Below are 26,314 nucleotides of genomic sequence, written 5' to 3'. Positions count from 1 at the left end.
TAAGTTGTCACATTTGTGAAATACCCAGTTGGCTGCTATAGAAATAATGACATCAGAAGTGGCTTGTCCTTGTTTCTGTGGTTTCTTTTCCTTCATCTTTCCTTGTGTATGTGGTGTTTCATTTTGTTTTAACACATTGGCTAAGAATTTTCTATTTCCTCAGAGGTCTACTTTCCTCTATCAGGGCATGAGAACACATGCTATGAGAATCTGCCAAATTTAAGGAACGGAAAAATCAACATATAGAAGAGATTTGCTGTTAGGACTATGCTGTGTTCTTGTCAGTGTCATTGTCAGTACTGTTATCATTATTGTTATCATGTTAGTGCCTAGAAATGGCTTCACATATAATATCTGAACATTGCTGAACCGGAACACTCTTGAATACTAATTCATAAGATAGTAATTCTAGGTGTACCATGTCAACACCAACTTTTTTTTTTTTTTTTTTTAAACTTCAGTCAACAAAAGGGAAGCCTTCATGCAGTCTCACGGCATGAGGCTGAGGAAGGAGGACACCCTGCGGGAGCCAAAGAGCTGTGAAGAGTCCCTTATTTGACCTTCTTGGAGCATAGGTTGTCGGTATGGCCACACCTCTTGTGTCACTTAGCGGTGGAGGGGCGCAGGTGACTGTAACACTGCCAACAGATACTCCTGTCACAGCTGCACTTCTGGATGAGCTGTCAGAGGGAAAGCTGGGTGATGCCGTCCTAGAGATGAAGCACCAGGCGCAGGGTGGTCTCTGTGGATAATGTAGACTGAGATTGTGCAGCCATCCTCTGGCTGTTTGCCCACAAAAATAAGACACTTGTGATCAGGTCCTTCTTGCCTTGGATTTTGGCTTTGACGTCCTCAGAGGTGTCACTGGGCTCGACCTCAAGGGAGATGGTCTTGTCTGTCAGGGTCTTCACAGAGGCCTGCATCTCTGCATCTGCACAACTGCTGCCACTGACCCGCTCAGCTGCCTCATTAAAGAGCCCAACAACATTTTTTATTCTAACAATATTTTACCATAATAAATCTGACTAATAGGATTGGGTTTTGATGTATTTTTGAGCCAGATTAATTTCAATGGAATAATAAAATATAAATACATTATGCCATTCTGTTTGCTGAGAAACACAAATTTTACAAATATTCCCATGGGTCTCCCCAAAAGTCGTATAAGGAAGGGAAAGGTTGATGAATAATGATACGATGATAGCACTCCGTATTTTTTGAGGACTAGTTGAAATTGGGCACATGACTAAAAGATGGAAGAGAATGATAAGAGAGTCTAGTACCAAGCTTTGGGAAATTCTAGCATTTAAAAACCATGTAGAAGAGGATGAGCAAGCAAAGAAGGTATGACCAGAGAAGACAAAAAATAAGAAGTCATAGTCAAGGAATCACAGTATAAAAGCATTTCAAGAGGGAAGCGGACTTGGCCTAATGGATAGGGCATCCGTCTACCACATGGGAGGTCCAGGGTTCAAACCCTGGGTTTCCTTGACTTGTGTGCAGCTGGCCCATGCACAGTGCTGCGCGCAAGGAGTGCTGTGCCACTCAAGGGTGCCCCCACGTAGGGGAGCCCCACGCACAAGTAGTGCGCCCTGTAAGGAGAGCTGCCCAGCATGAACGAAAGTGCAGCCTGCCCAGGAATGGCGCCAAATGCAGGAAGAGCTGACAGAACAAGATGATGCAACAAAAAGAAACACAGATTCCCGGTGCCGCTGATAAGGATAGAAGCGGTCGCAGAAGAACACACAGCAAACAGACACAGAGAGCAGACAACTGGGGGGAGAAGGGGGAAGGGGAGAGAAATAAATAAAATTTAAAAAATTAAAAAAAGCATTTCAAGAAAGAGAAAGTCATTGGTGCTACTGAGAGTCAAGTAAGATGAAGAATGGAAAGGTCAGAATTAGCAGTCAGAAGCAATGAAGGTAAAAATGAGATAGAAATGAAATAAAATGTGAAGGGAAATGAAAGCACTCATATGTTTTTAAAAATATGGCTAAGAAAGGGAAGAGACAGGAAGATAACTGGAAGATTGCAAGGGGCCAAAGGGATTTTGTTATTTTAAGATTAGACCTGAGCACATTTAAAGACATGTGGAAGGGTTCAAATGAAAGGAAAGATTGAAAACAGAGATGGGATAGTATAAGGTTTCTAAGGAGGGTTCTAAAACAAAGAGAGCAAGGATTAGCCTTAGATCGGAAAAACAGCTCTGGTACTGCAATAGGAGGGAAGGTAAAGAGAATGCTTCAGACATATGTAGAGTGGTTTGGAGGTGAAAAGTTAAAGAAATTACCATCTAATTTCTATGTTTTCTATCTTATCTGTGAAGAAGTAGTAATCATCACGGTAATGGAGGTGATGGTAGGAATAATACCAGCTAATATTTATTGAGGACTTACTATGGGCTACAAGCAATATATTAATTCATTTACTCCTCCTAACAGGCTTATATGATGTATACCATTATTTGACCCAGGTCATATGGCTAAAAACCAAGAAATCAGCATTCAAGCCCAATCAGTCTATCTCCAGAGCCAATACTATGAACCACTTTATTATACCTACTCTCAATATAGCAATCTGAGGGTCAATAGGGACTTTAAGAAGAGCTTTTTGGGGGGCAGAGATAGAGATAAAGAAATAGATCAGAGTGGATTGTGAAATGGTTAACAAATTGGTAGGAGATGATATCATCTGTTGAGAAAACTGAAGGAAATAAGGTAGTCAGAAAGTTGAGGAAAGTAGAGAAGTATGACAAGATTATTTCAGAGAAAGGAAGAGTAAATTCACAAGGGATACATAATAGGGTTACGAGGTAATAATAAGGGTCTGTTTGAATTTGGTGATCAGAAATGTGTATAAGTGGCAAAAAAAAAATCTGTACTATTATGTGATTTTTTCAGCCCCTTAGATGCAACCACAGAGAAATCAGAGAGTTTTGAAAGCCAAAAAAATTGCCAACCAAGAATTCCATATCTGGCAAAACTGTCTTTCAAAATGAGGGAGAAATTGACACTCCCAGATAAACAAAAGCTGAGGGAGTTCATGAAACCAGCCCATTGAGATGCTAAAGAAAGTCCTGAAGTTTGAAAGGAAAGGGCAACAGGCAACAGATTGAAGCCACATAGAGAAATAAAGGTCTATTGTGAGGGTAACACATGGGTAAATATAAATGCCAATACTATTATATTTTTGGTTTGTAACTCCACTTTTTACATCCTAAAAGATCTAAAAGGCATAAAATATAATGAGAAATCGGTGGTTTGGGATTCATAACGTATAAACATGTAATTTGTGACAGAAACTACATAAATGTGGGGGGACAAGGGGGTATAGGAGGTATGTACAGGCATACCTTGGAGGTATTGCAGGACCAATTCCAGGCTACCTCAATAAAATGGATATCACAATAAAGTGAGTCACAAATATTTTGGTTTCCCAGTACATATAAAAGTTATTTTTATACTATACTGTATTCTATTAAATGTACAATAGCAATATGCCAAAAAAATCAATGTACATACCTTAATTAAAAAATACTTCATTGCTGAAAAATGCTAGTGATTTTTTTGCTGGTGGAGGGTCTTGCTTCCATGTAGGCGACTGCTGTCTAATCAGGGTGGTAGCTGCTGAAGGTGGGGATGGCTGTGGCAATTTCTTAAAATAAGACAATCAAATCTGCCACAGTGATTGACTCTTTCTTTCATGAAATATTTCTCTGTAGCATATGATGTTGTTTGATAATGTTTTACCCATAGTAGAACTTCTTTCAAAACTGAAGTATTTCCTCTCAAACCCTGTCACTGCTTTACCAACTAAGTTGATGCAAAATTCTAAATCTTTGTTGTCATTTCAACAATGTTCACAGCATCTTTACCAAGAGGAGATTTTATCTCAAAAAAAAAAACCACTTTCTTTGCTCATCCATAAGAAGCAACTCCTCATCTGTTCAAGTTTTATTATATTGCAGCAATTCAGTCACATCTTCAGGCTCCACTTCTAATTCTACCTCTCTTGCTATTTTCTACCACATCTGCTGTTACTTCCTCCACTGAAGTCTTGAACCTGTCAAAGTCATCCCTGAAAGATGGAATCAACCTTTTCTAAACTACTGTTAATACTGATATTTTTACCTCCTCCCATGAATCACAAATGTTTTTAGAATGGTAATTCCTTTCCAGGAGATTTTCAATTTACTTTGCACAGATCCATCAGAGTAATCACTATCTATGGCAGCTATATTCTTACAAAATGTATTTCCTAAATAATAAGACTTGAAAGTCAAAATGACTCCTTGATCCATGGGCTGCAGAATGGATGTTTTATTAGCAGGCATGAAAACAACTCTAATCTCATTATGAATCTCCATCAGACCCTTGGGTAATCAGATACATTGTCAATGAGCAGTAATATTTTGAGAAGTATATTTTCTTCTGAGCAATAGGTCTCAATAGTAGGCTTAAAATATTCAGTAAACCATGTTGTAAACAGATGTGCTGTCATCCAGGCTTTGTTGTTGCATTTATAGAGCACAGGCAGAGGATATTTAGCATAATTTTTAAGGGCCCTAGGATGATCAAATAATAAAAGAGCATTGGCTTCAACTTAAAGTCACCAACTATATTAGTCCCTAAAAAGAGAATCAGGCAGTCCTTTGAAGGCAGACATTGACTTCTCCTCTCCAGCTATGAAAGAGCATCTTCTTCCAATAGAACAACATTGAAAATGTTGTTTAATGTAACCAACTTCATCAATCATCTTAGCTAGATAACTTGCTGCAGCTTCTACATCAATCCGCTCTTGCTGCTTCACCTGGCACTTTTATGTTATGGAGGTGGGCTTCTTTCCTTAAACTCATTAACCAACCTCTGCTAGTTTCAAACTTTTCTTCTGCAGCATAATCACCTCTCTAACCTTCACAGAATTGAAAAGTTAGGGCCTTAATCTTGATTAGGGTTTGGCTTAAGGGAATGTTGTGGCTGGTTTGATCTTCTATCCAGACCACTAAAACTTTTCCATATCAGTAATAGGCTATTTCACTTTCTTATCATTCATGTGTTCACTGGAGTAGCACTTTTAACTTCCTTCAAGAACTTTTTCTTTGCATTCACAACTTGGCCAACTGTTTGGCTCAAGAGGTCTAGCTTACAGCTTTTCTCCGCTTTTGACATGCCTTCCTCACTAAACTTAATCATTTCTAACTTCTGATTTAAAATGAGAGACAAGCAACTCTTACCTTCACTTGAACACTTAAAGACCATTGTAGGGATAGTATTTGATCTAATTTCAGTATTGTTGTGTCTCAGGGAATAGGAAGCCCTGAGGAGAGGAAGATAGATAGGAGAATGGCCAGTCTGTGAAACAGTGAGAACACAAACATTTACTGATTAAGATCACCATATTCTAGGGTGCAGTTCATGGTGCCCCAAAACAATTATAATAATAACATCAAAGATCACTTACCACAGATGACCATAACAGATAGAACAATAATGAAAAAGTCTGAACTATTGTCAGAATTACCAGTATGTGCCACAGAGACATGAAGTGAGAACATGCTGTTGGAAAAATGGCACTGATAGGCTTGCTTGATTCAAGGTTGCCACAAACCTTCAATTTGTAAAAAACACAGTATCTGCAAAGTGCAAAAAAACAAAGCACAATAAAATGAAGTATATCTATACATTACTGAAGTTGTTGGTATCAAAGCAAACAATTTTTTTTTTTAGATTTAAGCCCCATGGTAACTACAAAGAAAATATCAGAGAACATACAAGCTGGAAGAGACAGAAAGTAGAGTCCTCTGCAGGGGGGCAGAGGACACAAGGAATAGGGAGTTAGTGCATAATGCACACAGGGTTTCTGTTTGGGGAGATGAAAAAGTTTTAGTAATGGAAGGTGGTGAGGTGACTATGATTAATCCCACTGAATGGTATGTTTGGGAATGGTTGAGATGTGAAAGTTTATATTGTATATATGTTCTCACAATTTAAAAAAGAAAGCAACTAAAGGGACAATGATCATTAAATGCAGTACATGACCCTGGATAAGATATAAAAAGGGAAGAGAAAAGGCTCAAAAGGATACTATTGTGACATACGAAAAAAATTATAATATAAACTATATACTTCATATTTTGACATTTCTTGAACTTGGTAACTGCACTTAAGGTGGTTACATAAGTGAATATCCTTGTCCTCAGAAAATGACACAATAGTGTTAAGTGTTCAAGAAGCATGATGTATATAATCTATACTCAGGTGTTCAGAAAATGGATAGGTAGATAAGTAGATGGACAAGAAGAAACCACGGGGGGTTGGGAGCCTACATGAAAAAGAAAACTGGGGAGGAAGAATGCAGATGAATGTTGTAGAGGGTCTAGATGATATATAAACCAAATGGTCCAAACATGAATTGCTGAGACTTAGTTGTCTAAAATGATAAAGGTTTTCTTTAACAGATCTAATTTATCCCTACTTTTCATAAACCTTGTATGAAACTAGTCATGTAGAAATGTCTTACAAGTAATCATTTAAAAAATCAATGCAGCAAAATCCCTACCATTGACAATAACATCATACTGTTGGCATTGTCAGAGAACAGTAAGGAATCGAGTAAAGAATGAGTTTTGGCCTGAGAAGTCAGTGGTATAGCAAATTTGACAATAGTGTTAATGAAAATGTGGAGCAAAAGGAGTTCTCGTATATAGTTAGAGGTGGTATAAACTGGTATAGTCAATCACTTTGAAGGCTACTATGCAGTAAATAGGCACATACATTTTATCCTGCACATAAATCCTAGAAAAATTGTCATACATTTACAAGAATGCGCACAGCAGCATTGTTTTTTAATTATTTTTATAATATTTTTATTGAGATGTAATCCATACACCATAAAATTTGCCCTTTTAAAATGTACAAATTCAGTGGTTTTTAGTATATTCACAGAATTGTGCAACCATCACCACTATCTAATTTCAGAATATTTTCATCGCCCCAAAAGGAAACCCCATATTCATTAGCAATCACTCTCTATTCCTTCCCTTTCCCTGCCCCTGACAACTAACCTATTTCTGTCTCTATGGATTTGGGTATTCGAAACATTTCATATAAATGGAATCATACAAAATAGAGGTTTTTGTGATTGGCTTCCTTCACTTAACATAATGTTCTCAAGAGTCATCCATGTTGTAACATGGATTAGTACTTCATTCCTTTTTATTGCCAGATAATATTCCACTGTAACATACCACATTCTGTTAATCTGTTCATCAATGATGGACATTTGGTTTGTCTCCACTTTTTGGCTACTATGAATAATGCTGCTATGGACATTCGTGTGTATGTTTTTGTGTTGAGCTATATTTTCAATTCTCTTGGGTATATACCTAGGAGTGGAATTGCTGGGCCATATGGTATCTCTATGTTTACATTTTTTAGGACTTGAAAGACTGTTTTCCAAAGTAGCTGGACCTTTTTACATTCCCACCAATGTATGTCAATTGCAATTTCTCCATATTCTCACCATCACTTGTAATTATCTTTTTTAAATTATAGCCATCCTTGTGAGTGTGATGTGGGTACCTCATTGTGGTTTTGATTTACAATTTCAACATTATGCCTTAATAGCAAAACAAAACAAAACAAAAAGCAAAGAAACACCATCAGCCTGGAAACAACTTATATATCCATCAAAAAAAGAAAAAATTTTGGAATAATCATACACTAAACTATCACTTGAGAATGAATAAATTAGCATCACACATATCAATGTGAAAATTAATGAAACTAGAGCTACATATATCAATAGATAACTCTCAAAAATATTAAATGAAGAAAAGCACATTGCAGAGGATATGTAGTAAATGATGCCACTTAATACAACTTTTAAAACATGTAAAAATATTATAAAATGTTTAGAGATACATTTATATGAAGTAAAAATATAAAGATATGCAAGATAAAGATAAATCCCCAAATCAGGATAGTGATTTTTCTGTGGCTGGGGATGAAAGGAAGGTTTCAATTGTATTTGTAACAACATCTATTTCTTAAGCTGGTTGTAGGCTAAATGGGTATTTGTTATACTATTCTTTGTATGTATTTATAAGTTTGAAAGAGTTCATTCAAATTAAAATGTCACTGGCCAGAATAGCTGACCCTCTCTATATTATACATTGCCAGCAAGTATACAATCAAAACTAAAGGCTGGGAAACAATTGTACACAGCTAATATCTTTCTAAGACTTCTCAGTCTAACAAAATAAGAAAAAATTTGGAAGAGCAGTAGGGCTTTCTCATATCCAGAGTTCAAACCCTAAGAGATATTAAAAAACAAAACAAAACAAAAAACCCTAAGGGAATCTGTTAACCCACACCATTTTAACTGAAAATATATAAACTATTGACTTGAAAATTTTTACTCACCTTTTCCAGAGTGGGAAGAAAACAATGACAATTTCATATTTTATATGACTACATCTAGATAAAGAAATCAGTCAAAAATTTCAGTAGATAGGTTTAAATCTTATCAATATCACTGTTAAATAAAAAAGATTATAAAGCATTCTTGGGTTTTAGATATGTATCTCACAAGCAACCTTCTTAAAGTTCTCAAAGATATTCGTTTCCCCCAACATAATATGCTTTGCATTTCCTGACTTTTTAAGTCAGAGCTTGGATTTCTTAAAAAAAAAAAAAAAAAATTCACATCACCTAAAGCAAAAGAACAAATTTAAAACAGCTTGGAACTTGGAAAGTAATCCCTGATGTATCTTGATTACGAAGGTGGCTACACGAATCTACATATGATAAAGACACATATTTGTCCTGAATGATATTGAAGGGACAGATGCAGGACATTACATATCCTGCCATAATCCACTGAATGGACTGGGAGAGAGAGTAAACTGCAATGTAAACTATAATCCATGCTGTGTAGCAGCGCTCCAGAATGTATTCATCAAATGCAATGAATGTATCACACTAATGAAAGAAGTTGTTGATGTGGTTAAAGTGGGGGGTGTGGGGAGTGGGGCATATGGGAACCTCCTATATTTTTTAATGTAACATTTTGTGTGATCTATGTATCCTTTAAAAATGAATAAAAATACTTTTTTTAAAAACACAACTACATAAACACACACAAATAAGTACATGTAAAACTAGTGAAATCTGAATAAGGTCTGTGGATTATACCAATGTCCATTTTCTAGTTTTGATGTTATAGGATAGTAATGTAAGATGTTACCACTGGGAGAAACTCGCTGAAGGGTACACAGGACCTCTCTGTACAATTTCCTGTGAATCTATTATTACGTCAAAATAAAAAATTAAAGAAAAAATTCCTGAGATCTGAAATGAGATCATGAGAAAATAACGTGCCTATGTTTGTCAGACTCTACATGAGAATCCTTTATTCAGCCATTTCCAATTCCACTTGTGCTGGTTTACAGGTTCTCTAAGTCCTTTGTTTTTCCTAACTTTCTGCTGCCCCAACAGCAGAAAAGACTTTAAATTACTCACTCGTCCATGAAAGGGTCAGAAAAAGAAAGGTAAAACTTTAATAATTTTAACAACTATGTATTAATAAATATTATATAGAAATGATTTGGATTAGTAGATTTCCCTTTCCTATGCTATTCCCAGAAAACATGGTAAATGCAATACTGACTTTCTTATTTGGAGGGAATTTTCTAGGTGGTCCAAAAGCAGAGTAGAATATACTGTTAGCTAGATTAGTTCCCTATTAGTGTAAGGAAAACACCAATGGAAACTCACAAATCATAACTAAAAGCAAGGATAAGCAGCAACCTGGTTGGAGAGCACTGCTCCATAACTCTTGGCCTAGGCTACAGGAGGCAGCTGAGGGATGAGGAACCAAACAAAACAACAACAAACCTTAACAAAGTTCATCAAAACCATTCCAATATTCATTAATGCAAAAGGATAATACTCAGATAAACCAGATCGGATCAAAACAAGGGGTGTTTGTCCCCCTTTCCTTTCCTCTTCTGTAGGGGAAAGTGATTAGTAGGGACTTTTGAAACAGTAAAGTTCATAAGCAAAAAGACTTGTTCTTATTTGAGTAATTGCCAGTATCTTTAGTGCCCTTTGGGGATTCTATTATAATAACCTCAAAAATATATATCTATTTGTGTATATGTGTGTATGTGTGTAGTGTGTGTGTATGGTTGGGAAATCAAGGAATGTTATTAGGAAATAATTTATGTAAACATCAATAAAAGACAGCATCTGTGAATAAACTAGAGAACATGGCTAGGCATTAGTCAAGTAAGTCACTTCTTGACAAATTCCAGTGCTATCGGGGCAATCCAATTACCCCAGGCAACAACATGAAACACTAAGAAAAGGTGAGAAAGTGACTTCCAAAGGCTACATTATAGACACTTGCAACCTTAGTCCTACAAGTATTAGACCAGAGCATGACCCAAATATGGGAAATTCAAAAGGAATATAGATAATGATTTCTTCAAGGAAGGTTTTCAAAGGGATGCACTAAAGTTCAGAGAAATAACCAACAAAAAATAGGAAAAGTCTAAGAATAAATCAACAAGCAAAGCAGGCTACTGCAAGATGAAGAGAAAGCATCTATTGACCCTGCAGAGGAAGCCAGGAGAGACAAGAGGGTGTAGGGTTTGGACATTGATTCTCTAAAGTGGATAAGAAACAAGTATAATAATACAAAGGTTGAATTGTGTTCGCAGAAGTTGTTTGTAACACATTTTTCTCTTTACTCACAGGTCACATCAAAAACATTGGCCAGGAGTTCAGATATAGCTCAAGTGGTTGAGTGCCTGCTTCCCATGTACGAGGTGCAGGGTTTGATCCCCGGTACCTCCTGAAAACAAAACAGAATGAGCAAATGAAAAAAACCACTGGGGAGCAGATGTATCTCAGTGGTTGAGTGCCTGCTCCCATGTATGAGGTCCTGGGTTCAATCCCCAGTACCTCCTAACAAACAAACAAAAAACAAAACAAAAGAAAAAATTGGCTAAATCTCTCCATTGGGGCAACAGCAGCCCTAGGATGGAAAAACTAGGTAAATAATGAAACTCCATTACTTCTGGATTCAGCCTGCCTCTGCACTACTTACTGAAAAAGACTTCACAAATGCCTATGAAGCTCATATCAATTCTTGTTTGGTAATTGAAGAGAGTTTATAAAAATTAAATTCATGCTTTTGGATGCTGAAATGGAGTCCTGGGATAAATTTTCACAATGTTTAAAATGTAATTAACATCTTTTACTTTGGTGGTAACAAATGAGATCCAAGAAAGCCACAATCCACGCAATAAATCATTCCTAGCAGCCATGGGCTAAATGGAACCTAAGAAAGCAGCCCTAGGATGGGCTGAACAGATACAAAATAGGGATTTTTCTAAAATCCATTAAAACCATAATTAATGGAGGAAACATGGAACTAACTCCTCATCCTTGTCCAACAACAAGAAATCATGAAAATGCAACAGCCAATCAAACTTCCAAACATGGCATAATAAGGATTCTCCAAGTACAAGACTATTGGATCTGGGAAGGGAAAAGTTACTTCTTCAACTTGCTCTTATGATTTAGACTCAACAGCAAGGCATTGTGACAATTTCCTCTGGCATGTTTAGAGAAACTAGATAAGGTGTTCCTCCCAGACCAGCTAAGCTTTTCTCAAATGATTTAGTTTGCTTCCCCAAGTATCATCTTGGAAAAAAAAAATCATGATTTCTAAGATTGAAGGGTCCTGGCAGGTTTTGTCCTGTGGCCTTCATGTAAACTTAATCTATCCCAAATAGTTGAGAAGGTTCTTCTCCTCAAGGTCTTTCTGAAAACGCAGATTAGAAAACTGGAGTTTAATTTTATCTTAGCTATAGCTAACCAAACTTTGCATTCTTAAGGAATGATGAAAAACAACAGACCTGCACCCCTGTAATGACCAGCTATTCTCAGCTTCCACAATATAATAACTAGTGCCCCGTCATCACTTCTTTGTTTCCTCTTCTATTCCTAAATACATAAATTCCCCAAGGATCAGACCTCAGTCTGCTGTTTTTCCCAACACTGAGAGACCTCATCCTCTTTCAGAACTTCACTGACCATTGATTCATTCTTTCAAGCACTGTTTTGTGCACTAAGGAGAAAAAGATGGTTGAGACATGCTTTCTGCCATCAGGGATTCACAGACTAGTGTGGACAAAGTCAAATATGAATTTGTATAAGACAGTATCACATACTAGTTGCTAAGACAGCAGCAAGAACAATGTGTTTTGAGAACAGAAAGGAAAGATGAATAAATTCTGCCAGGGAAGACTTCACAGAGGAAGTGACACCTAAACTGAGCCTTAAAGGATTAGGAGGTTTTAACAGGTACAGAGGACCACAGGAGGCAATCTGGACAAAGAGAACAACATGACCAAAAGTTCATAAGGAGTGCTAAGGAAGTAAAACGGCAAGTAGTAAGTGTACAGGTATGCAAATGTGATTGGGAAGTAATAGAAAAAGAAACTGGGAAGATGGGAATGCTAGTTTGAGTCTTTTGTAGACCCCAGAAAAGTATGTTCTTAAAGTTAACCCATTCCTGTGAGTGTGGACTCATTTTAAGTAGGATCTTTTGGCAAGTAGTATCTTAACTTAACATTGAGGGTAGATCTTACTCCTCCTATTGGAGTCCTCTATAAACAGAGTACTAAAAAGCCACACAGGGGGAGAAAAAAATGCCACAGAGAAAGCGAACTGTAAGCTTTTACCCTGCCATGTGAGAGAGAGGACTCCAGGATCACCTACAGCTACAGAAAGACAGAAACAACTTGAGAGACTGAGAGAGAGGCCAGAGGCTGGAATCAGTGGAACTGCCTGAAGCTGAAGAGAGAGGGCCCAGGGAGAGACCAACCATATGCCTGATCACCCACAGCTAAGCTTGGGGAGAAAGTGAGCCTGGAGAAGAAGGCAGAGACTGATGACATTTTGCCTTGCCTCGAGGCAGGAGTCCAGGATCACCAGCAGCTCATCTTTGGTAAAAAAGCATGTCTAATGATGCCCTGATTTGGACATTTTCACAGTTTTAGAACTGTAAGATTTTATCCTAATAAATCCCTATGATAAAAGTCAACCCATTTATCGTATTTTTGCATTGGTAGCCTTTAGCAAACTAAAACAATGAGTTAAAAGCATTTTAGGTGCCATGTTAAGGCCAATTAGACTTAATGTCAATGGCTCCCAAATGCAGAACTGCATCAGAATAACCTGGAATGCATGGTAGAAATACAGATTCCTGGGCTCCACCCTAGATCTACTGAGGAATGTCCAGAGGTAGGGCTCAGGCATTTGTATTTTAATGAGCATCCTGATACGTAACCAGTTTGGCAACCACTGATGAAATTTTAAAATAAAGGATAGATTACTACACTAGTTTTTTTGTTTTGTTTTAGTTTTTAGTTTTAGGAGATACCAGGGATTGAACAAAGCACCTTGTACATGTGAAGCAGGCACTCAACCACTAAGCTAAACCCATTCTCCACACTGTTTTTTTAAAAGAAAAGCCTGAGGGTAATATTAAAACTGGACTATAAAGGGACAGAAACTAGACAAGGGAAATCTCTAACAGACTATGGCAACGATACATTCATTTATTCAACAAATATTTTAAAAATAACCTCACATGAGAGAGAAGAGCCTGAACTAGGGTACTAGTGGTGTGAATGAAGGCAAAAAGACAGAGTTAAGAAATATTGCAGAGATAGAAATGATAGGTCTTTATGATTTAGTAGAGATGAAGTAGGAGAAGGCAAATTCTGGTTTTCATCAGTGGGTTCCCAAACTTGGATGAGCACCACTACTGGATCAGGCTCTTTGAAGGGTAGGGCTCAGGAATATCTATTTTTACCATGTCCATGTGCCCCCCCACCCCACCCCCGTGATTCTCATGCAGTCAGTATGGCACAAATCTTGGGACTGGTATTTGGGAACCAATGCCTTAGATGACTGAGTGGTTAAGGATATACTTCTCTAAGAAGAGAATGCAGGAGGAGGAGGAGGAACAGGTTGTAGCTGGGATTAAAATAGTTTTGTTCTGAAAATACTGAGACTAATATAAATCTTTAGGTTCTCTAGATCAAAATGTCCAGTATACAGTTGAAAATACAAGTCTGGAGTCCAGAAGAAAGGTCAAGGCTGGAGAGTTCAGGGCTAGGCAAGCCTAACATCATTAGTGCATAATTGATAGATGATGCCATGAGGGTAAGGTTACAAATGGAGAAAGGAGAGAGAAAAAAGCTACTAACAATGGAAGACTCAGAAAAGGGAGGGCAGTGAGAGAGGAACAGTGAGGCGCATGCAGAGGAGTGATTCAGGAAGAAGAAGGCGAGGAGAACCTTTCCATATTCCTTTACTACAAATAGTAACTGCCAAGGTAATTTCTATCAAATAAATAAGACTATTTAATCTATATAAAATTTTGTAAAAGGATACAATTCTTGTCTTTTTATACAGGACTGCATTTACATACCAATCTGCAAACTATGCTAAAAATAAGTTTATTTTTATTCTTACTACAACTCTCAAATTTCAATGAAATTCATTCAGTTATAGTTTAAGTTTGCTTCCAGCTTATTTCAAAGCTATAATACTTATAACAAAGCAAATTGTCTGAACTTTGCAAGAACTTTCTACACCAGAGCTACATATTCCTAACAGTTGTACGTCTCATATTGACACACTGCCTGAAGGTCAAGGATCTAAATTCTGCAATATTTTTAGCATCTGAAATCCTGGTTTATGCTCTCTCTCTCTTAGTTCTCTTGGTCTTTAAAAGACGTAAGAATGTGCTATTCAATTCTCAATTCCCTGTAAGCCATAACTAGCCAAAGTTTAAATAATAAGAAAAATATAAAATAAAAACCAATCATTAATAAGGTAAATCAAATACTTCGAAGCAAAGAAAGTTGTATGATTTGAAATATGAACCCCAAACTACAACTCTGATTATTCTCATTAAATTAAGAGCTGGAACTCACTGCTCCTCTCATGTCACTACCCCTTCCTTCCTTAGTTCACTCACTGAAAAAATATTTATTCCCAATGCCTAATTTTTAATAAAAATTCTGGTAGGTGCTGTTAACATAATGGTAAATGTTAGGCATAGTCCCTGCCCTCCCAGAGCTTAATATCTGATTAGGGGAAAGCAGCCAGTTAAATGAGAATCTTTAATCTATATAATAAATGCTAAGACAGGGAAACTACGCATTGCCAAGGGAAAACATAGAGGAAGCACCTAATATGGGAACACACAGTGTTGGAAGAACCATGGGGAGGCTCCTTGGCAAGCCTGAAGTGAGACCTGAAAGATGAGTATATAAAGAGAGGCAAATAGGGTTGGGGAAGGAGGGTAAAGAAATGTGCCAAAACGTGGAGACAAGAGAACATGATATGATTGAGGAAATGAAAGACGATCAATGTAGCTGAAGTATAGAATTCAAAGTTGGGAATGGCAACAAATGAGACAGGAGAACATGGTAACGGCAACCACTGAAGAATTTTAAGGGAGTGAAATGTTCAGATCTTCTGGAACGAAGGACAGAAAATGGCTAGAGAAGGCAAGAGTAGAAGCAGGGAAACCATCCAAGAGGAAGGGTTCAGTAAACCAGGTGAGAGATAACAACCTGGGCTAACGTGACGTTAAAGGAAACAAATGAAAGTAGACAGATTCGAAAGACATTTAGGAAATGAAATTCACAGGATTTGGTAACTGTAAACTCTTGAAAGGACCATGTCTTTTTTCCCTCCTCTGTATCCCCAGTGCTAGCTACATAGTACATAATAAATGCTGAATAAACATTACTGAACAAAAGAATCAAGAAAATTAAGGAATGGCTGGTATTACTCAGGTTCCTGGTATAATACCAGATAGAGCCAAGTGCCATTTACTGAGATAGAAAACACAGGAGAAGAAGCAAACACTTCATTTGAAATATGTTGAGTTTGAGGTACCTGTAGTCTCCAAAGAGATATAATGAGAATGCAATTGGATATAGTGTTATAAAGCTCAGAAGAAAAACAGATCTTCCTGGAAATGTAAAATAATAGCAGCCTCAGTTAAGGTTATAGTTGATAACTGGTGCTTTTTAAGCACACAAGGTGAGATATCTCCCCAGATATTCATTTAAACTTCCCAGGGCTATTAACTTATGTTTTTAATATCAGAGGTATCAAAAAATTAATATCCATTCCTGGTATTAAAACCATTAGTAAAAAATCTTTTAAATTTCTTTGCTGAGGCGTTGGTACCTCAAGCCTTGGCTTTATAAAAATCAGTTAAGTTGTACATTTATATTTTATGCCCACTTTCTGTATGCATATTAAATTACACAATAGGGGGAACTGAAATGCCTTAATAAACTAGAAATAAGGAAACTCCTTAATCAAAAGATGTGATCAGAAACTAAAGAAAACATCAAATTTAATGGAGAAATAAGTAGAGATATTCTCAATAAAGAGAAGAAAACAAAAAACAAAACAAAAATGCCCTCTATCACCATTATTATTCTTCCCTGTTCCTGAGATTCTGGACAAGGAGGAAGGCCTGAAAAAGAAAGGTTTAAATCTTGGAGTCTTTTCAACAAACGGTGCTAGCACAACAGTACATTCGTTTGCAAAAAAAAATGAAGTTATATCCCTATCTGACATCACATTAAAAAAATACCACAATTTTAAAAAATAAGAAGAGGGGTAAGTTCATCTGACATTTTTTGGTAGTTGGTCAGAAAGTGCTTCACTGCAAAGGTGACATTAAAGACCTGTAGAGGGAAACGGACTTGGCCCAGTGGTTAGGGCATCCATCTACCACATGGGAGGTCCGCGGTTCAAACCCCGGGCCTCCTTGACCTGTGTGGAACTGGCCCATGTGCAGTGCTGATGCATGCAAGGAGTGCTGTGCCACGCAGGGGTGTCCCCGTGTAGGGGAGCCCCACGCGTAAGGAGTAGGCCCCATAAGGAAGGCTGTCCAGAGCGAAAGAAAGTTCAGCCTGCCCAGGAATGGCACCACACACATGGAGAGCTGACACAACAACATGACGCAACAAAAAGCAACAGATTCCTGTGCCACTGACAACAACAGAAGCGGACAAAGAAGAACACACAGCAAATAGACACAGAGAACAGACAACTGGGGGGGGAGGGGAGAGAAATAAATAAATCTTAAAAAAAAAAGACTTATAGAAAATAAAAAAGCTATATGAATATATGAAATAAAAGCATTACAGTCAGAAGGAATAAGAGATGTGATGCTCTGTATTGGAAATAACAACTGGAGTTTTTGAGAAACAGGGAGAAGGCCAATATGGTTTGAGTGGAATGAACAAGTAGGAGGTGTGTTAAGTGAGGTATACAGTGCCTTGAGGGTCATAGAAAGGCCTCATTAAAGAGTTTGATCTTGATTCTAAAACTCATAAAAAATCACCTGAGTGCCTTCTAAATATCAAGCAGTCTGCTCAGACATGATCCTAGCCTTCTTAGTGCACATAAGTAGCAATGCCAGGATTACAACCCAGGTATAACTGACTCCAAAGCTCATGATCTAAACCACTTTGCTATACTAATTCAACATAACAGGCAATGTTTATTGAGTGCTTATTATTAATACATTTGAGCTAATGTATATTATATCAGTTCTTCCCAATCAAGTACTGGGCCACAAAATGTGTTACAAGTATGATACAAAGATCTTTTGAATAAATTTTTTGTATTGTTATTTCAAAATATTTTTTGCAACCAATCAAATATTTAAGATGGGTAAAATTGTATTTAACTTGTATGACTCCCTCTATATTATTCCTAAATTCAGTAATCGTAATTTTGGTACATAAAGCTAACATGTATGGTTCCTCCACTGCCAGAGAGCACACACAGTACTGACTCCACAAAGTAGTCCCTTCTCTTGATCTTCCTGTTGAATCATTTTAGTCTCTTGCTCTATTTTTTTTTTTTTTTACACACACTCCATATCCACCAAACAGAGATTCCCTTTGTCCTCCATACCCTGGTAACCTCTAAATCTTTCTTTCTCTGCAGATTTTCTATTTCTAGACATCTCTTTTAAGTGGCATCATACAATATTTGTCCTTATGTGTCTTGCTTATTTTCTGAGCAGAATGTTTTCAAGATTCTTCCATGTTGCAGCAAATCTCAAAACTTCATTCTTTCTTATGGGTGAATAGCATTCCATTGTGTATATACACCACATTTTGTTCATTCATTTGTTAATGGACACTTGGGTTGTTTCCACCTTTTGGCTCTTCTGAATAATGCTGCTATGAACACTGGTGTACAAGTATCTCTTTGTGAACCTGTTTTCACTTTATCTGGGTAAATACTTAGAAGTGGAATTGCTGAGTCATATTGTAATTTTGAGGAACCATCATTTTGCTTTCCACAGTAGCTGCACCATTTCATATTCCTGCTAACAATGCACTACAGTTCCAATTTTTCTGCATTCTCTTCAACACTTGTTATTTTCCTTTTTTTATTTTTAATAATAGCCATCCTGTGGCAATGAAGTGGTGCCTCGTAGTTTTGGCTTGCATTTCCCTAATGGCTAATGATGAGCATCTTTTCATAAACTTTGTATGTCTTCTTCAGAACATATCCATTCAAGTCCTTTGCCCATTTTTTAAATTGGGTTGTCTTTTTATTTTATTTTAATTTAATTTTTATTTATTTCTCTCCTCCCCCCAAGTTGTCTGTTCTTTGTGTCCACTTTGCTGCATGTTCTTCTTTGTCCGCTTCTGTTGTTGTCAGTGGCACTGGGAATCTGTGTCTCTTTGTTGTGTCATCTTTGCTACGTCAGTTCTCCATGTGTGCAGTGTCATTCCTGGGCAGGCTGAACTTTATTTCGTGCTGGGCTGCTCTCCTTACAGGGCACACTCCTTGCACATGGGGTTCCCCTACGCAGGGGGCACCCCTGCATGGCATAGCACTCCTTGCGCGCATCAGCACTGCACGTGGGCCAGCTCCACACGGGTCAAGGAGGCCCGGGGTTTGAACCTCAGACCTCCCATGTGGTAGACGGACGCCCTAACCACTGGGCCAAGTCTGCTTCCCTGGGTTGTCTTTTTATTGTTGCACTGTAAAAATTCTTTATATATTCTGGATATTAAGCCCTTATCTGACGTATAATTTGCAACTATTTTCTTGCACTTTGTAAGCTGTCTTTTCACTTTCTTGTGTCCTTTGAATTACAAAGGTTTTTAATTTTGGTGAGATTGAATTTATTGTTTCTTTTGATGCTCATGCTTTTGGTATCATATCTAAGAATCCATTGGAAAATCCCAGATTATGAAGATCTTCACCTATTATCTTCTAAGAGTTTTATAGTTTTAGCTCTTATGTTTAGATCCTTGATCGACTTTGATTAATTTTTGTATATGATGTGAGGCAGGGGTCCAGCTTCATTCCTTTGTATGCAGAAATCCACTTTTCCCAACACCATCTGTTGAAGAGACTAGTCTTTACTCTCATTGTATGTACTTGGCACCCTTGTCAAAAACAGCGGGCCATATTTTTCTGTGTCCCAGGTCCAAGGCCCAGGTTAGCCTGGCATCTCTGGAGTAATGACAGGTAACTCCACTTTTTTCCTCAGAACCTGGTCTTTTTCCTTGACAGTGAGGTGAGGCCCAACCTACTCTAAAATGACTTTGACGTCTTCTTTAGTTTCTTTCAGCAGTGATAGTTTATACTATTATTTTACTCTATATTTGTTTAACATCACTGAAGCTTCACGTTTTACATGCAATTGTAAAATATAGTTTTTCCATTTAATTTGCTCTAATTTTTCTAACTAGAATACATGTATATATATCATGATTATCATCATGATCATCAGCAACATCATTATCAATGCATCTGGTACTAGCTGTTCCCAAATAAAATATAATTCAGTTTGTTAATTTCTTGATTGTTACTTCTTGGTCTGTTTATTATTAATAGATTTTGACAGTAAAATTAGCCAAAGTCTGATTTTTAATAGATAATCTTATGATAAATTAAGATAATACCATTAATTTTTATACCAAACTCCGAAATCCTCTCCAGGTTACCAAGGGTGCTGTATAAATAATGTCATTTTCTATGTATGCCATAACATAAAAGAGATAGGGGAGTGATGCTTTCAGCATTATCACACACTGAGTAGATGCAGAATTCTGACAATGTAACAACTGAAGGATCAACAGACTGTTAAATGAAACCTTATCCTACAAAGTGGTCTGTATGAAAGAGGTCTTTTTTTCCTTCATATAATAAACTTTATTTTTAGAGAAGCTTTAGATTATAGAAAAATTACATCAAAAGTATGGTGGGGGAAAATGTAGGTGATTCCTATATAACCTGTTCCCTTCCCCTCCCACACTTTACCCTATTAATAACAACTTACATTAGTGTGGTACATTCATTACAACTAATGAACCAATATTAAAGCATTGCTACTAGCCAAGGTCTATAGTTTGCATTATGGTTTACTCTTTGCACTGTACAGTTCTACAGGTTTTGACAAAATGTCTAATAGCCTGTATCCACCATTGCAATATCAGGCAGAATAATTCCAATGCCCTAAATATGCCCTATGTTCCACCTACTCTTTCCTTCCAGTCCCCTCAGAACCTCTAGTAATCACTATCTTTATATCAATGTTACACATTCTTCTGTTACTACAATAACAATAATTCTACTTTGGTCCATGGTCACATTTCATCCTTAGGTTTGTTCATTCCTAAATTTTAAGGTTTTGGGCATGGTGCCCACTCTGCTTTGGATTGGGAGAGGGTTTAGATCTTATGTGACAGATAAAGGGAACTGTTTTGCTTACAGTTGTAGATCTTCTTTGTTTTTTGGGATGGGAGTTGTCCATTATCATCATTTTGTTAGTTGTCCCAGGCAAGTCTGATGAACTGGAGAGAAGGTATTGGTCACAACTCTGCTGAGATTCAGGGCTTAACTGGATATGAACAGACTGAAGATTTAAGCCTCTGGGACATAGATTTAATGGTTATAGTGCTAATTATAAGTTCAAATAAAAGGGGTAGAAGAATCATGAGTAAGGAAATTATAACTGAGTCTAACTCTACTATATTGGGGAACAGATTCTCATATATTCCAAGATAAGGCCCACCAAAGGGGTACTGATTTCACGTATGCCTTACCTACAGTGTCCAGACATCTCTAGGGCTCTCTGGAGCAACCCTGTTTGAGGTTTTGTTTACTATGACAGTAAGTGAGATTTGCCTCAAATGTGCATAAGTGTAACCTCTGAAATGATCTCTGGACTCACTTTGAAATCTCTTAGCCATAAAAACTCTGTTGTAATTAATATTTCCCCCTTTTGGTTAAGGTCTTCTTCCAAATGCATCGCTGGTTAATACTTGGTAGTTATCCAACATTGCCAGGGAGGCTCATCTCCAGGACTCATGTCCCACATGGGGCAGGGATAGGAAGGTAGAAGTTTATTTGCTGAGTTTGGCTTAGAGAGAGGGCATGTTTGAGTAACAAGGAAGATTTCATTAGGTAACTCTTAAGCATCAGTTTGTTATTAGGTTAAGTTTCAATTTTACAAGAATAAGGTTTGTAAGTACAAGTATTAATATTGAAGGCTTGGCATATTGGTCTGTTTTCTTTTATAAGGCACTACTTATATACTCCAAGATATTTTTGCCACTTTATTGAAAGTAGCAGAACTTCGCAGCATGGAAGTTTAATATTTTGTTGTTTATTGTCTGGGTCTTCAACCACTGAGAAAACACCCTACGACAATATGAACACATTCATTTTCCACAGAGGTATGCCCCATGTGCACCCCTCCCCACATATCCCCCCACCACTGACACCCTGCACCAGTGGCCCTCCCCTGCCATAGATTTCAAAGAACACTCCTACAATTGTATTTTCAACCACAGTCCTTGGCCTCCCCAGAGTTCACCAAGCTACACATTCACCTGTGCCTTCATCTAGTCCTCATCCCAGCTCAATGGATTACCTAACCCATCCCCCACCCCCAATCTCACTCACAGGAGAGGTGAACCAGGAATTTAGAAAAACAATATAACCTAGAGAGAACACTAGAAGTTTCTGAATTAGACCGATCTAGGTTCAAATATCAGCATGACCTCTTAAGATCTAGGTTAGGGTAAATTACCCAACTTCTTTTATTCTTCTTCCTCATAATTAACTAGATTAAAACTGCCCCCTTGGGAAGCAGATGTGGCTCAACTGATAGAGCATCTGCCTACCATATGGAGGGTTCAATACCCAGGGCCTCGTGACCCGTGTTGTAAGCTGGCTTATGCGTAGTGCTGCCACATGCAAGGAGTGCCATGCCATGCAGGGGTGTCCCCCGTGTAGAGGTGCCCCACGTGCAAGGAGTGTGCCCCATAAGGAGAGCCACCCCATGTGAAAAAATCGCAGCCTGCCCTGGAGTGGCGCCACACACGCAGAGAGGTGACATAGCAAGATGACACAGCAAAAAGAGACACAGATTCCTGGTGCCACTGACAAGAATGCAAGCAGATGCAGAAGAACACATAGTGAATGGACACAGAGAGCAGACAACGGCAGGGAAGGGGAGAGAAATAAATAAAATAAATCTTTAAAAAAAAAAAAACAACTGCCCCCTTGAAAGAGCAGTTAATGTAAAGATAACAAAAACAAAGCAAAATGCACAGTGCACACTTGATACACAGTGGTCACTCAAGTAAATTAAAACAGTACTTATTTTTCTTACAAGGTACCGTAAGTTCAATTATGTTAAAATATTTATAAAAATTAGCATGGTCTGGGAAAGAACAAAGGAAAATAAAGATTGTTTATGTGTTAGGGTGGTAAATGTACAAATGGTTTTCCTTTTAAATAATTTTGCTTTAATGTTATGTTCTTAGCAGTAAATATAGAAATGAATAAATCAAATGTGAAACCAATACTTAAAAGTACCCTTATATCAATTCTCTTGGAATGTAAATTATACTATGATGTTTCTATTACAGTGAAGGTCATCCCCTCCAACTCCCTACCTTGGTTTAGGGATATGGCTTCCCTGTTTGACTCAAAGGAGAAATATTTTGAAGTTTTTGAAAGAAAGACAACCATAATATATGATCCTTCTTCAAGAGTTGTTCAAAAGAACTTGGAGAACATTTACCTTTTTCTCAAAGTTTATATGTTTATCTTATAAACAAACATATTTTCATAAAAAAGATAACAAACAGAAATTTGATCATTTGTTTACAGATAGAATATTTCATTATACTTTATTTCTGTTTGATGCTTCTTTTATTCTCTTTTTTTTTTTTCCCCTCCTGTGGACGGGAAAATAAGTCTTTATTTATACTGAGCAGAGGGTTAGGGGAGCAGGGATGGGGCAGGTAGGTGTCCAGTCTCAGAACTTCTGGAGCTGCTTCTTGGTGCTGGGCAGCCTTGGTGGCCTTGACACATTGAAGTGCTAAGTCTTGCTCAGGGGCCGGCACTCGCCCACCATGATGATGTCGCCGATCTGGATATCCCTGTGCAGGTGGACAGGTGCACACACATGTTCTTGTGGCGCTTCTTACAGCAACTGCACTTGCAGATATAGTAGAGGTAGTCCCAGCAGATGACAATGGTCCTCTGCATCTTCATCTTGGTGACCATGCCAGACAGGATATGACCTCAGATGGAGATGTTACTAGTGAAGGGTCATTTCTTGTTGATGCAGGTGCTCTCAGTGGCCTCCTTGAGTGTCTTGAAGCCCATGCTGATATTCTTGTAGTAATGTGGGAGCTTCTCCTTGCCAGTTTCTCCAAGCAGGACCCTCTTCTTATTTTGGAAGATTGTTGGCTGCTTTTGGCAGGCATGCTCAGTCTGAATGTCCACCATCTCCCCAGCTGCCTGAAAAAAAGAGCTTCTGATATTCTTTTAGCTTCTTTCTAGGCCTCAGATTTCTCATTTATAAAAACAGAGATGGACCAGATGTTGTCTCTACAACTTTTTCTGCTATAATGTCCTGGAAGTTGATAATCATCTAATTAAATAGATACATATGGAGAGTTCTGAAGCTCTATACTTTCATACAATCGTACGATATAACCTTTCACCTAGTGGCGGTCCCCAGGGGTAAAGGCATTACTGAGTCTTATCACTGAGTCAGTGGGCCCAAAGGTAACAGGGGACCTTGGAAATCTACAGGAGAGACATCAAAATGATTAATGATTTGGAAATTGATCTTAAACTAAAGGGATGGATTCAAGAAGGCTGAGGACAAGGACCAGATTACCATAAATATACAAAGGCAAATGTGTAGATGATGATCAATACCTTTTCTCCATTTTTACTAGGGACAAGATAACAGGAAATGGATTCAACATTAAACAGGAAGGATATGGACCAGATTATATCTTAAAAACTGAGTTTCTCATTAACTGCAGGTCCATGAGGTCAGGGATTATTCATCTTTGTACTCCATCATCTACTACAGGATCTGGCATATTGGAAGCACTTAATAAATATCTGGCAAAAAAATTAATAAAGGATCATTCAAATTTTTACAGATTCAAACCACAGAATTGCATTATAGAGACAGGACAGGAAATTTCTCTTCTTTCGATATTAAAAAAAACGTGGATAATAGCCTTCTTATAACAATTTAGATACTGATTAGAAACAGAAGGATAGAATTCATTATATTTCAAAGTTATTCCCCTATAAAAATCTTGAGTCATGCTCTGGCTATATAGCACAGACAGCTGCAGGAAGGCAAACAATCTCCATTCTCAACCAAAAACAAATATGTTGCCTGTTTAAATATCTACTAAAACATTTAAATTTCTTTTTCTTTCTTTTTTTAAAAAGATTTATTTATTTATTTCTCTCCCCTACCCCTCCCACCCCGGTTGTCTGTTCTCTGTGTCTATTTGCAGCTTCTTCTTTGTCCCCTTCTGTTGTTGTCAGCAGCACGGGAATCTGTGTTTCTTTTTGTTGCATCATCTTGCTGTGTCAGCTCTCCATGTGTGCAGCACCATTCCTGGGCAGGCTGCACTTTCTTTAGCGCTGGGCAGCTCTCCTTATGGGGTGCACTCCTAGAGCGTGGGGCTCCCCTATGCAGGGGACACCCCTGTGTGGCACGGCACTCCTTAAACGTGCATCAGCACTGCGCATGTGCCAGCTCCACACGGGTCAAGGAGGCCCAGGGTTTGAACCGAGGACCTCCCACGTGGTAAATGGACGCCCTAACCACTGGGCCAAGTCTGCCACCTCTTTTTCTTTTTTTTTTTGAGGTACTGAGACTGGAGACTGAACCCAGAACCTTGTATATGGGAGGCTAGCACTCAACCACTGAGCCACATCAGTTCCCCTGAGTTGGTTTTTTTTGTTCGCTTGGTGTTCATTTTGTTTTCAGGAAGCCTGGAGAACTGAACTCAGGACCTCCCTTGTGGGAAGCAGGCACTCAACCACTTGAGCCACCTCTGCTCCCCAGCATTTAGCTTTCTAGTAGTAAAATTTTTCTGATAGCACCATGTGGCGAGGTAAGACATGAATGGATGGAACTTCTCACTTGGGTCCCTGTGCTCTCCATCAGATGAAATGATTCTCAACAGATGGAATGTAGTCATTCTTCCTTCAAATTAATTTTCCATTGCCCCTAGTGACTTATAATGAGGTGAGTCATTCTTTTGACCTAATTTTTCATGCTATTTACTGTCAAAGGGGAACAATGAAAATCAGTACAAGAGGCATGATTATAAAACAGTGAAGCTGCTTCCATAGGACCCAAAAACACTCTGCCTTGGCACTTTTAGTAATATCTCATAAGCTATGCCTGAACCAACTAAAAAAATTAAAATAACTAAAACAAGAAAAGTGGCAAAAATGTTGCCTAGAAGCAGAAAATAAAGTAAACCTACCTCCTGTGAAATGTCCCCTTATAAATAAAACATAGCTCATAAAACCATATACCTTATTATGAAATTCACATTCAATCAGAAGGACAGCTCTCTCCTCAGACTCAAAGAGCACAACAAAAAGCCAGCCAATCCAATCTCCATATGAATACTCCAAATGTCACTTCCATTTTCTAAGACAAGTACATCACTTGCTCACAGCAGACTGCCCAAAACTGATATAGGTCAAATGGATAATATTCTCTTCCTATCTCCTCCCTTATAAGGTGAATGCCTATGAAGAAAGTCTCTCTCTTCCCCATGTACAACCAAGTTACCTGTCTCTTTAGTTTTTCAGTTTTCTTTGGGGGCTTTCCTTTGAAGTTTTCTTTTAAAATGAAGCCCAAGGATAGGTGG

At 37.9% G+C, this 26,314-nt stretch overlaps 1 protein-coding gene and 1 pseudogene across 2 annotated transcripts in view; both read right to left on the bottom strand.

The window, feature by feature from the left end:
* PPP1R12B (protein phosphatase 1 regulatory subunit 12B) overlaps positions 1-26,314 on the bottom strand; it is a 252,830-nt gene that overhangs the window by 208,508 nt on the left and 18,008 nt on the right. The window lies entirely within an intron of this gene.
* On the bottom strand, positions 22,910-25,817 carry LOC131273072 (small ribosomal subunit protein uS17-like; annotated as a pseudogene).

This window comes from Dasypus novemcinctus, chromosome 13 (assembly GCF_030445035.2).
Source record: "Dasypus novemcinctus isolate mDasNov1 chromosome 13, mDasNov1.1.hap2, whole genome shotgun sequence".
NCBI lineage: Eukaryota > Metazoa > Chordata > Mammalia > Cingulata > Dasypodidae > Dasypus > Dasypus novemcinctus.
This window is presented reverse-complemented; position numbering and strand designations above follow the sequence as displayed.